The sequence below is a fragment of the Lathyrus oleraceus genome, chromosome 3, assembly GCF_024323335.1.
Source record: "Lathyrus oleraceus cultivar Zhongwan6 chromosome 3, CAAS_Psat_ZW6_1.0, whole genome shotgun sequence".
Classification (NCBI taxonomy): Eukaryota; Viridiplantae; Streptophyta; class Magnoliopsida; order Fabales; family Fabaceae; genus Lathyrus; species Lathyrus oleraceus.
In genome coordinates, this window is record NC_066581.1 from 498,036,594 (window position 1) to 498,049,870 (window position 13,277).

Below are 13,277 nucleotides of genomic sequence, written 5' to 3' on the forward strand. Positions count from 1 at the left end.
AATTTGAACTAAGAAATTGAGTGAGATTTTATACCAGGATAATCTCGATCTGATAAAGCTTTTAACCAGGCTGTGTCATATCTCAAAAAATACGATCCTTCGCAATGGTCGTAGAAAAAATGATTTGAACAGAGTCGCCACCGAACTTTATTTATTCCAAAAGAGGAGTAGGAAAATATCGATAAACCCCTTAAGATAAAAGGAAAATAGTCTTCGCAACCAAATTTGGGTTCGGGAGTCGATTACGCAAGGGGAAGGTATTAACATCCTTCACGTCCGTTATACTCAACGGGAACCTTTTAGTTAAATTTGCGATTAAATGTTAGTTTATGTTAATTGTTTTCTTCGAGAGATAAAGTGTACAAAAGAGAAAAGAAAAGGGGTCACAAAAATGTTTTTATTAGGGTGCTTGACAAGATTACGAGTCTTTCTTCTATGTATCCTCAGGTACAAAGAGGAATTCAAAGCAACATAGTTCTAGGCAAGACAAAAGATATTTTTTTATGTTTTTTGTTATAATGCTTGACGAGACGTGAATTTCGCTCCTACGTATCTCCAGGTGCGATAGAGAACTCAAAGCTACGTAGTTCTTGGTAGCCAAGAGTGTTGGTTGATTAATTTTAGAGGATGGATGTTTATGTTGCATTCTAACGGTTAAACATTGGCTTGTTTGCTCGCAGATGAGAGACTTAGCATTTGTTTGTTTTGCGGTAAAAGGGATCTTGTTTTATCGTGTTCTAGAATTTTAAATATTTAGCTGTATGCCCTCCCATGGAATGCTTAAGCACTTTTTGTGTATGCATTAAAAAGGACTAAACATTGTGTGTTTATGAAAAGAGGTTTCGATCGCACGAGGGAGAGAAAAGAGGTTTGAGCTTGATTAGAGTGTGTTTAGGGTTTAACATGTGTCTAGATCGTATTCTAATGGTAAAAAATGGTTTTCTTACTCCAACAGAGGCTTAAGCGCAAGTTTGTATGTGTTAGAAAAGATTAGACAAATGTTCTTCTGAAACGAAGTTGTTGATCGCACGGGGGCGAGAAATTAGATTAAAGTTGTGCTGAATGATTTAGGAGAATGATGAATATTTAATGAGAACGAGATGTGAGCCTCAGGACCAATTAATCGGGATATTATCGGAATGCTAGACTCCAACAATACCTTTTTCATTCAATATATTCAAGAAATTGTTTGATGGACGATGAACTTTCAAGAGATTGTTCAAAGGTTCCACCGGAATGCTAGACTCCCATGGCCCCTCTTTTCATCCAAGTTTTTATGTTATTTTAGAATTGAAAGAGTGAATGAACGACTAACCCAAGACGTGTGCCTCGAGAGCATTTATTTGAATATTCAAGGAACGGGAGAGTCCAAGAACCTTCTTCTTTTGTGTTTGTTAAGAAAAGGGTTTAATATTGTTTCGCTTAATTGGGAAGAGATTGGAATTGTATTGAATCAGTTTAATCGAGTTTTAAAAGCTTACTTGGTGTTGGACCAAGGGTTTTATTTATTAAAAAAATGATTGAGAAGTTTGGTTTAGAATTGAATGTGAAATTGGGATAGTGGAAATAAGTCGATCAATTTTTAATTATCAAAATCAATTAATTGAAATTTGATTAAATCATCTAATTAAGCTAATTAAAATTAATTATCAAAACTATTTGAATTAAAATTAATGTGATCAAATAATTAAGTTAATTAAAATTGATTAACAAAATTATCTAATTAAACAAAAACTTTAATGAATTAACTAATTTAATTAAAGAATAAGCAACAAGATCGAACATAAAATAATCGAAGCGAGTTAGCCACAATATAAAGTGTGGTGGTAACTTCAGTTTTGCAGTGGTGGTTTACGGGTGATCAATGGAGTTTTGTGGTGAGGTATGGTCATCGAAGGAGACTGAGATGAAGGTGGAGGGACGAAGAAGAGGAAAAAAGTATCTCTGTGTTTTTTCATTTTTTCTATTTCTCGAAGAAATTCGTGAGAGAGAGGTTCCGAAAATAGAGAAAAAGTTTGTTTCCCCTTTTTTAACTCATGCGTTGGCATTGTGAGGATAAGGTGTAAAAAATGTGTGAGAATATCCCATGTGAAATGCGGGACGTGTCTGGCTCTTATTGGTTGAATTCTCCTCCTCCTATTTAACAACCAATGAGAAGGAGATCATGACAAAAAGTCCCCAACCAAATGAGGACACGTGGCATGACAATAATGGATGGAGAGAGATATTTTTATTATTATGATTTTTCTTATCAATGATATTCATTTAATTGCTATTTTTTGATTGGATGAATGAGACAAACATGGATAACTAATACAGACCTTCGATTAATCTCGATTTAACGATCGAGATTGAATCAAAGAAACACACATAATTTAAAATACCAAAGCTGCCCCTTCTAGAAGCTTTAATTAATTTAAATGAGATTAAATCAATTGAAACAACTAAAACTCACACCTTCTTAAATAAATATGATAAAAATAAAATGAAGACATGAAAAAAGTGCCCAAAAAATTAAAATGAATGCACTAAAATGATCAGTGCGAAATAAACTTCTCGAAAACATACAGACTTTTATTAATTTTTGAAGTAAAAAACGTCCGGTTGAAAAGGCTAAGGTTGATTAAAATATGACTGAAAAGGTAGTCGAAAAAATAAAGTGAGAACGCAAGGTTAAACTACGCGAAATGTAGATTAATAAAACTGACGTCTGCAGGTCCGATATTTAAGTTTTTTGCCCGCTGATTTTATGTATATTTGAGAAACGATTATATCGGTATGCTTGTAGATCTGAAAATTTATTCTGATCGATATTTTAGGCATTATGCATGATGAAAGACATGTTATGCTATGTAGGTGTTGCAAAGTAAAGATAAAGTTAGATGCATGACAATTTTAAAATGCTCTGACAAAATTGGGGTATGACAGCTGCCCCTATTTAATTACCTTGAACTAGAAGGTATGAATGACAATGGTCTTCGTACATTCATGGTGGAAGATAGTTAAATAGGAAAAGACCCCAAATTGTGTCCTTCAAGATATAGGGATGGAGTGTAGGGAGAAATGTAATCAGGAAATGTAGTGAAGTAGTCATCAAAAGGTAAATGAAACAATCAAGACTTCTTAAGAATCATCAGAACAATATCTTTCATGATATAATCGAGACTTTCCAAAGATGGAATGAAATCCCAATCGTATATAAGATTTTCTGAACATTAGTAGAGCAACGTCTTGAACAGAACACATGAGATTCCCTAAGGACCAACGAAGTAGTATCTTATATGATATAATCAAGATATTCCAACAATAGAATGATACCTCAATCGTATATAAGATTCTCCATTGATATTATACCACTATCTCAAACAAAGCCAATGAGATTCTCTGAATCAACGAAGTAGTAACTTATATGATATAATCGAGATATTCCAAAAATGGAATGATACCTCAATCGTATCTTAAGATTCTCTGAAGATACTAGAGTACTGACGAGACAAACACATACGAGATTCCCTGAGGATCAATGAAGCAATATCTTATATGTTATAGTCGAGGTATTCTAATAATGGAATGATACCTCAATCATATCTTAAGATTCTCCGAGGATACTAGAGCAAAGAATATAAAATCTTATGAGACTCCCTGAGGATCAAGAAGCAATATCTTATATGACATAATTAAGATGTTCCAATCATGGAATGATACCTCAATCACATCTTAAGATTCTATGAGGATACTAAAGAAGTATCTCTAACAAAGCTTATGAGATTCCCCGAATCAAAGAAGCAATATCTTATATGATATAATCGAGATATTCCAATAATGGAATGATACCTGAATTGTAACTTAAGATTCTCTTAGGATATTAGAGTAGTATCTCAACCAAAATCTGACGAGATTATCTGAATCAATGAAGCAGTATCTTATATGATATAATCAAGATATTCCAACAATAGAATGATACCTCAATCGTATCTTAAGATTCTCCGATAATACCAGAGTAATATCTTTATCAAAGCTTATCTCTTAGGGAAAATACTTCAGAAAAGACTCCTTTTGGATAAGGTTTACTGGCAAATATTTACAGGGGAAAAGCTGATACGAGACTTTTTAGGGTAACCTCTGCATGGGGAGCAACAATAGTGAAGATGCTGGAGAATATCATTATTAACCATAAAGTTAGAGAATGGGTTGTTGGGAAATAATTCCACGAGCACAAGCGGGGTAAGAATGCCACCGACTTAAATGAGGATTGTCATGGATACTTATGATTGATCCTGGATCCTGAATAGTGTTATGTATGATTTTTGTATGATGTTCCACTTTAGGTGGAAATGCCATTGTCACACCCACATTTTTACCCTAGCATTCATATCATCCATTCACCATAATTTCTCATTTGCACTGGTCCTCAAGCATGGCTCTAGTGACTTAAGTACAAAGGGATGAGAATTAGGGTTTTCTATGATTTTTCCTAAGGGGGTTTTGCCAAGGTCACCTAGCATTGTGTGCTTCTTTTGTTGTTATGGTTTATTCATTCTTGTTGCATTATTGAACATATGACCATCATGCATTCAAGATGGATGTTTGTTTTCAACATGTTCAGCTATGCAGGTGTGTTCCACATCAATTACAAGTGAGAATTCAAGGATCATTATGCTTGAATTAAATTGTATAATCAAGGTTTTGTTCCCATGTCATAAAAAGTTCACTTTGGCCAAAGAAAATTCAAGATGTTCATCATTTCTTAAGCGACAAGGAATTGGTAAGGCATACCTTCATGATCAAGGTTTCCTTTCAAGATTGATTTCAGCTTGCTCAACAGGGAACCAATCAACATTCTATTCATTTTTAATTTGGTTTTGAATTCAAGATGGCTCTTAGTCACTCGTAAGCTCATACATTGGATTCTACATGGACAAGTATGCATCATTTTAACCAAAGTTCATTAAGCATAATATGGCACATGACAAGGTTCAAGCAATGCAATTCAATACAAATTCATACACCAAAGTTCAATAATCATTTTGCATGTTTACATTTTGATCAAAGCTATCCAAAGGTATTCACCATTCAAATGCAAGTGTGGTATAATATGGTTGTTCAAAGATCAAATAAGGCATGTTTCATTATTCAAACAAAAGCAAACATGGTAAGGTTATGAACTTAATGTGCATCACATAACAACATCAACATCATCATGAATCCATGAGTAATGCAAGGCTGAAGTTGTGAACCACCATAGACAATTGCAGCAACGTCACCATCATTTGATCACATGAACACACACCACGGGCGAGGTCAAAATACCACGCCAAACCATCAAAATCAAACATGTAGGTCAAGTACAAGATCAGGTGCAGAAGGCAATGTGAATCGAGGATTATACATGTCCAATTGAATCAAAGCCATGTGCAGAATGTGTGGCCACGTGCAGTGAAACATGAGCAAGGTACAAATACACCAAAAAATACCATGATATGGATCAATATGAAATACCATAAAAAGAAAAAATTAAGAAGGCTTCTAGAAACTAAATAATTTCCACATCATTGATGAATGATTTGCACGCAATTTAAAGTGGATTTGATCCTTTTTCCAGCTCATCAATCATTCACATTTGAAGCACGTGCTCAGATTTGGTTCACACAATTTCCACCTCAATTAATCACAAATCATTCTCCATCACCTTCCCTATAAATATGGGATTATGTTGCACCATTTTTCCATGTTTCAGAGCCATCGAAAAGCTTCCAGAATCACACTGCACCTTCACCAAAATAGAGCATACGGTCAGCTCGACTCAAAAACTTTCAGCTCACTCTACGCATCCAGACGCCTTCCCCGAGCACCACTGAAGCTAATAGGATCAAGAGAAGCAACTACAACCTTCGTGCCTGAGCTCCCCAAATCTATCAGAATCTGTACTTGAGCAACTTTTTGGCAAGGTAGAAAACACGATCAACTTGATTGAAACAAGTTACCACACTACTCATGATGATGTACTGATCATTTCCCCTAACCTTCAAGGTTCAATTAATGTGCCATTGTTATTTAATTTTTGTTTTAGGTTTTGGAGTTCATACGATTTTTGATCAAATTCTCCATACTCAGAGCCAATCAAAGACTCATGAGTGTGGAGCCTGTAACGATAACCATATGGGAGGTGAAATCCATGGTTAATTTTACCTAAAACCTCGAGTGGAATAATTTGGTTTTCAACATGGCTGGAGGTTGAAGATAATGCTCACACGTTGCTTCCCTCCAAATTTCTGATTTTATTTGAATTATCAAATCATGTTTCTCCATTTATTATGTTTTGAGTGGTTATTAAGGACGAGTTAGTTGGCTCCGCAATATGTAATAAGCTTGACTTGGACCATGTGCTCTCCCTAAATCTGCTCCATCCATATGGATTACTTATTTTAGTATTCAAATCAGATGGCTATTGTGAGTCCATTATGCAACGCATGTGAACCTTTGGATCAGATCCAATGGATCTGATGGTATGAGGGTTCTTCATTGTTTTATTCAGACATTGACTTTGGTAATGGGCCTTAGCGCTATGGGCTTGATCCAAATGCTATTTGGACTCCTTTTTTTCAGTCCACCACCCTCCTCTCATTTTATTTCTATTTTTTCTTGTTTTTATTTTAATTGTTTTTTATTTCATTTTATTTTTTAATTCAATTTCCTTTTAATTTCACATTTATGATTTTATTTTCTACTACTTGATTTTATTTCTATCAATTGTTTTATTTTCATTTTATTAGTAGTATAATTTGATTAATTGCATTTTAATTCAATTTTTTATTTTGTAATTTAATTTTCATTTTATTTTTAGTATAATAATCGGATTAATTGCATTATAATTTGGTTTTAATCTTCTTTATTGTTTTCACCTTAATTTCTTGAATTCCAATTAACCTCTAACCACTAACTTCTATTTCTTTTTATTCTAATTCTTGTTCATCTTTTGTGATTGCTTGGTTGATTAATCTTCATCATCTCAAATCATCCATAGCTGAATATTCTTGGTTTATTCAATCTTCTTCAATTCAAACGTGTTGATAAGTGATTAATTGATCATTCTTTACACTTTGAGTTGATGATAGGTGTAACACCCCAAAAGTTTCCCTCCTCATTCATGCATTCATTTAGCATTTCATATTGCATTTCATCATGTCAATCAGAATTAGATCCGGAAAAAAAAAAAAAACTAAAAAAAAAAGAAAAAAAAAATGGAAAAAATATAAATAAATAAATAAATAAAAATAATAATAAATAAGTAAATAAAATATAATAAAAATTTTTTTGGACTTGGGTCTCTCTCATTTGAGCCCACAAAACCATGAAATTCAGTTTATAAATACCAAGGCTTCACTTGAGAAAAAGGAAGAGAAGCAAAATACCCTGAGGTTTCCTTGGAACAAAACCCTGGACAAAACCTGAAGAGAAACCTGACAGAGGACTCAGAGCAGCCTCCAAACCCTGAAGGGCCTCACGGGTGCAACTCAATTTTAATCAAGCTCTCCAATCAGGTTTGCCCTATTCCCATTATTTTACGTCTTCAATTTGAATGTTTTAAATGTGTGATGTATTATGAATGGGTGAAACCTATGCCTTGAATGTTTAATCACATGATTTCTGAAGTGTATGCCACAGGGTTTGAGGTTTCTGAAACCATACTGTTATCCATGAAAAAAATGCTTATGGTGTTTCACTAACCCTTTTGTTGAGTTTTTGTGAGGGCTCACATGACTTTTGCAGGGATAACTTGCGTGGTTTCCCACTTTATTTGTGGGATAACCCCTGGAGGTTCATTCCGATTACCTGTACTGACCCACTTTCTTTGATGATGTTAGCTTGGAAGGATCTCAGGGTTTCCCATTCCTCTAATTGCTGTTACTTCGGATCTTTATCCGCGTGGTACTTTTACATTTTTCCCGCATTTTACTGCTTTCCTAGCTGGAAGACCTCGATAGGAGGCAATGTTTTTGTGTTTACTTTATGCAGGTTCCTTTGTCCAGGGTTAAGAGCTATGAGGTCTTATCCTCATTACCCTTTTGCATGCGCGTTCCTACAATGCAAACAAACCCTTCATTGATTTTTCTTCTCCATAACACACGTTTACTCCTTCTACTACAGGCGAGTAAGTCTCCAAAGGTCGAGCATCCGGTAGATTGCGTAGTGATGTCGTTCGTCCAAAACCCAATCCACAACCCCGTAGTTAGCCGAACTACGGCTTGCTCTGATTCTCATTCCAGATGAGATACGTAGGCATAAGACGCGATGTCTTAGCGAGCACACATCCCCCAACCCATAGGTCATCCGAGCTACAAAGACTCTGATTCTCATATTCAGATGAGATACGTATGCAGTGGATGCGACATCCGCGCGAGTCATTTTCATTTAACCCTTTTTTTTTGGTAAACAGCACAAGATAAACTCACACCCTTTAGACGAAAACTACAAAAGTGGATCTCGTAGAGTACTACGGATGCGTAGGGGTGCTAATACCTTCCCTTCGCATAACCGACTCCCGAACCCAAGATTTGGTTGCGAGACCCCGTCTCGTCCTTTCCTTTTTCAGGTTTACCTCGAGCGTTTCCTTTCCCTCCTTTGGGATGAATAACGCACGGTGGCGACTCTTCTGTCTTTTTCTTTCGCCGGTTGTTTTTTTTTGCGCACTGTATTTTTCAGGTTGCGACAGCTGGCGACTCTGCTGGGGACTAAGAAGTTGACCTCTTGCTGGTCCATCTTCCCTAAGCGAGTCCCTCCTAGCTTGTGTGATTTCTTGTTTATTGGGTGTTCATGCTTTTGTACATTTATTTGCTTACCTGCTTGCATGCATCTGTTGTATCTATTGGATCTGTTTGTTTGTTTGTTGGGATGGGATGTTCTATGAGAGATAAGCCCATTACCCAGGCTTGAGTGTACACACAGGTTTTAGAGTGGATGATCATGAGGCTTGCGTGGCATGTTGCTACGTTAAGTCGTTCGTGAAGAACCACACCCAGACGAGGTTTCTTTTGGATATATTATGTCCTACGGATGTTCCGTAACGACATGGTGTTCCTTTAGAAATCGTCGACTCTGGTGACCATTTCCCGAGAACTCAGTCGAGGCCTCTCCTCCGAGACGTGATTATGTTAGCTCTGGTGGGCGCATTCTCACTGATCAATCCGAGGACCCCGAGACTGGGAACTTGCTTTAGGATGTCCTGTTGAGGGGAGTCAGTGGAGGTCTTTTATCCCGTAATAATGCCAAACCTTCAGTGGTAAACGTATTATTCGCGACTGAAGGGCTGAAGCTGACGAACTTCTATTCTTAGAACCTACCAGTGAGGGGTGGGCTAAATTCAGGAAACCTTAACCTCCAACCAACCCGGTTTTCTGGAGCAGAGTTTTGGTCTTGTATTATATTCCTCAGTGAATTTCTCTCCAGGCAGTGCAACCTGACAGATGTTCAAGCGGATCCATCAATTCCGATTGACATGCCTTTGCATTGCATAACATCATCTGCATATTTGCATCCAACATCTCATGCTTATTCATTTGCAGGGTATTCCCTTTCAAAATGGGGGTGCCTTAAAACTGAACAAGCAGTGCATCGCATACCATGCATATTAACCCTTGTCTGTTTTGCAGGTGTCACCGCAGTGTCTAATGTTTGTTCCCTGTATCAGGCAGTTATTGGTCCCAAGCGAGTTCACAGATACCCGACAAAGGAAAACCGTCCACGACTAGCGATGGACCAAGTACAGAAAGAGCTGGCTGATATGCGTGAAAGGATGGATCAGTTCATGACATTGATGACTGGTATGGCAGCAGGTCAAGAAAAGCTGAGGGAATTGGTTGGGCAACCGAGGCTTGAGGTGGAGATACTAAATGCTGAGGGAAACCCTGGTAACCCTGGGAACGCTGATAACCCTGTGAACACTGGTAACGCGGGTAACGCAAATGCTGATGGAAACTCGGGTAATGTTGGCAACACAGGGAATGTTGGAAATGGTATTGGCGGAAGGTACAATGTGAATCAAGGAATTCGGATTAACGGGCACCCCGTTACTGAAGATTATCAGTATGATCAATTTTCTTTGCACGACGAGGCCCTCGAGACCACTCGCCGTATGGATGAGCTTGCTGAGAAGCTCAAATCTTTGGAGTCTCAAAATTCCTTAGGCTTTGATGTCACAAATCTTGGTCTGGTTCAGGGAGTAAGGATTCCTCACAAGTTCAAACCCCTACTTTTGAGAAATACAACGGGGCTTCTTGCCCACGCACTCATCTCCAATCTTATTTGGGAAGGTTGGGAGCTCACACGGAAGATGAAAAGCTGTGGATGTACTATTTTGAAGACAGTCTAACTGGAGCTTCTCGTGAATGGTATTCTCATTTGTCTCGTACTACCATCAAGAGCTGGAAAGACTTGGCAGAGGCTTTTGTCAAGCAATATCAATACAACTTGGACATGGCTCCAAATCGGACCTTGTTGCAAGGTATGTCTCAGACTGCCAAGGAAACCTTTAGAGAATATGCTCAGCGTTGGAGACAGATTGCTGCGTCCGTCCAACCCCCTATGTCTGAAAGGGAGATGGCGGACATGTTCATGAACACTCTTCAAGGCAATTATATTGAGAGATTGGCTGCTTGCCCGTCAATCAGCTTTGCAGAGATAGTAATTGCTAGAGAAAGAATCGAGAGTCTGTTGAAGATGGGCCGAATTCAAGACAATAGTGCTTCCAACTCATCAGGTCCCAAGAGACAGTTTGCTGGTAACGGTCAGCGAAGAAAAGAAGGCGAGGCAAGCGTTGTGTATGCCGGCAGAAGCAGGGGTAGAGGACGCCCTAATAATTATCAAGATCAAGTGGCCGCAGTCACTATTCCAACACATGTTCCTCAACCGCAATATCATCCGCAATAACAACCCAGGTACAACAATCAACAACAAGGAGGTAATCCGGGTCAGCAGAGACACTATCAACAACGTCCAAGGCAGACGGACCGGGTCATCGAGCCAATCCCAATGCCTTATTCAATATTACTTCCCAAGCTGATTGACATGAATCTGGTTACATTGAGAACTCTGGCCCCACCAATCGATCCCAATAATTTGCCTAGACGTTATGATGTCAACGCCAGATGCGCTTTTCACTCCAACGCACCTGGCCATACTACAGATAATTGCAAGGCTCTCCAGTTAAAGGTACAAGATTTGAGAGATGCTCAGGCTATCAATTTTTCTCCGGTGCCTAATGTTATCCAGAACCCGATGCCGGCTCACGGCGGGCAGAGGATTAATGCTGTTGATAGTGGGGAAACTTTGAATTTGGTTTCTGATGTGACTAAGGTGAAGACTTCTCTATCGGTGGTTAAAGACCGACTTCTGAAAGGATAGATTTTCCCGGGCTGTGGGGAAGAATGCAGAAATTGTCAAGCTGCAGAAAACGGATGTGACAGTTTGACAAGGGGTATTCAGCAACTGATAGATGAAGGTTGTCTTCAGTTCGATCAGGCCCGTCTGGTGAAGAATGATGTATCGATGGTGACGTTTTATTTCACTCCTGAAGAAATATATGTTCCCGAGAGACTCGCTCCGACAACAATATATTTCCCAGAAAGTACAGAACCAGCAGCGGTGAACATCGAAAGTTCAGCACCAGTCGCAATTTACTCTGATAGCCCTCAACCGACTTTGGTTGGTCCAATCACCATCACGGTACCAGGACCTGTTCCGTATGAGAAAGACAGTGCTATCCCGTGGCACTATGGGGCTGATATCTACTGCCAGGGGCAGAAAGTTAACGAAGAAGACATTGACATTGGTAGCTCCGCTGTAGACAATGTTGGAGGGGTTGGTGGCTTCACTCGCAGTGGACGCCTATTTGCACCATCAACATTACGCGCGAATACTGAAGCCGAGGCAGCTGCCAAGGCTAAAGGGAAACAGGTATCCACCGAAGAGGTTACTACTGAGGAAGATCCTCCTAAGACCGCATTCGAGAAGGAAGTGGATGAGTTTATGAGGATTATCAAGAAAAGTGACTACAAGGTAGTCGACCAGCTAAATCAGATACCCTCAAAGATCTCCATTCTCTCACTATTGCTGTGCTCTGAGGCGCACAGAGCAGCCTTGTTGAAAGTACTGAATATGGCCTATGTTCCACCGGAGATAACTGTTAACCAGCTGGAGTCGGTAGTTTCCAATGTAAACGCTAGCCGGGGGCTAGGTTTCACCGATAATGACCTGACACCTGAGGGCAGGAATCACAACAAAGCCTTGCATATCACAATGGAGTGCAAAGGGGTGGTGCTTTCCCATGTTTTGGTTGATACATGCTCTTCTCTGAATGTTCTTCCAAAGAAAGCCTTAACGAAGTTGGATTGCGATGACACCATCCTGAGGCCAAGTAACTTAGTTGTGAGGGCTTTTGATGGCTCTAAGAGAGCTGTTTTTGGCGAAGTTGAGTTGCCAATTAAGATTGGACCGCAGGTGTTCAAGAGCACCTTTTATGTGATGGATATCCAGCCTGCCTACAGCTGTCTGCTAGGTCGGCCTTGGATTCATGCTGCCGGTGCTGTTACTTCTACCCTCCACCAGAAGCTCAAATATGAACTAGAAGGTCAGATCGTCACTGTATGTGGTGAAGAGGATATTTTTGTTAGCCACCTGTCTACATTTAAATATGTAGAGATGGATGGCGAGATGCATGAGATGCTGTGTCAGGGCTTCGAAACTACAAACATCAATGAGGTCGTGCCCGAAGCTGTCTTTTCACCTGAGTTTGAGAAGGTCGGGACTTCTATCTCTTCATACAAGCAAGCTGTCGAAGTGGTTAAAGCTGGTAATGCCCAAGGCTGGGGCAAATTTGTGGAGCCAGTCATCAAAGAAGACAAGTTTGGATTGGGGTATGCTCCGGGATCTCAGAAGAATGAAACCGGTACTCTCTCCGGCGGGGGTTTGGTTTCCCCCCACATCGTCAATGCTGCAGATGAAGACAAGGCTGACAGCGACTGTGACTTAGATAGCTGGATTCGCCCGTGTGTCCCGGGAGAAAAGCTCGACAATTGGTCGTCTGAAAAAACCGTCCGGGTTACTCTACTGAAAGAGTGATTTTTATTGTTTTCCTTTATTACATGCATAATAAAGTCTTACACTTTGCCCAAGGTGTAACGGCTCATTTGTAGGGCCATCCATTTAGTTACATTTCGCAATTATTTTTATCATCAATAAAGGACAGCTTTTGCAAACAATTTTGTGTTCTCTTTCTTTCA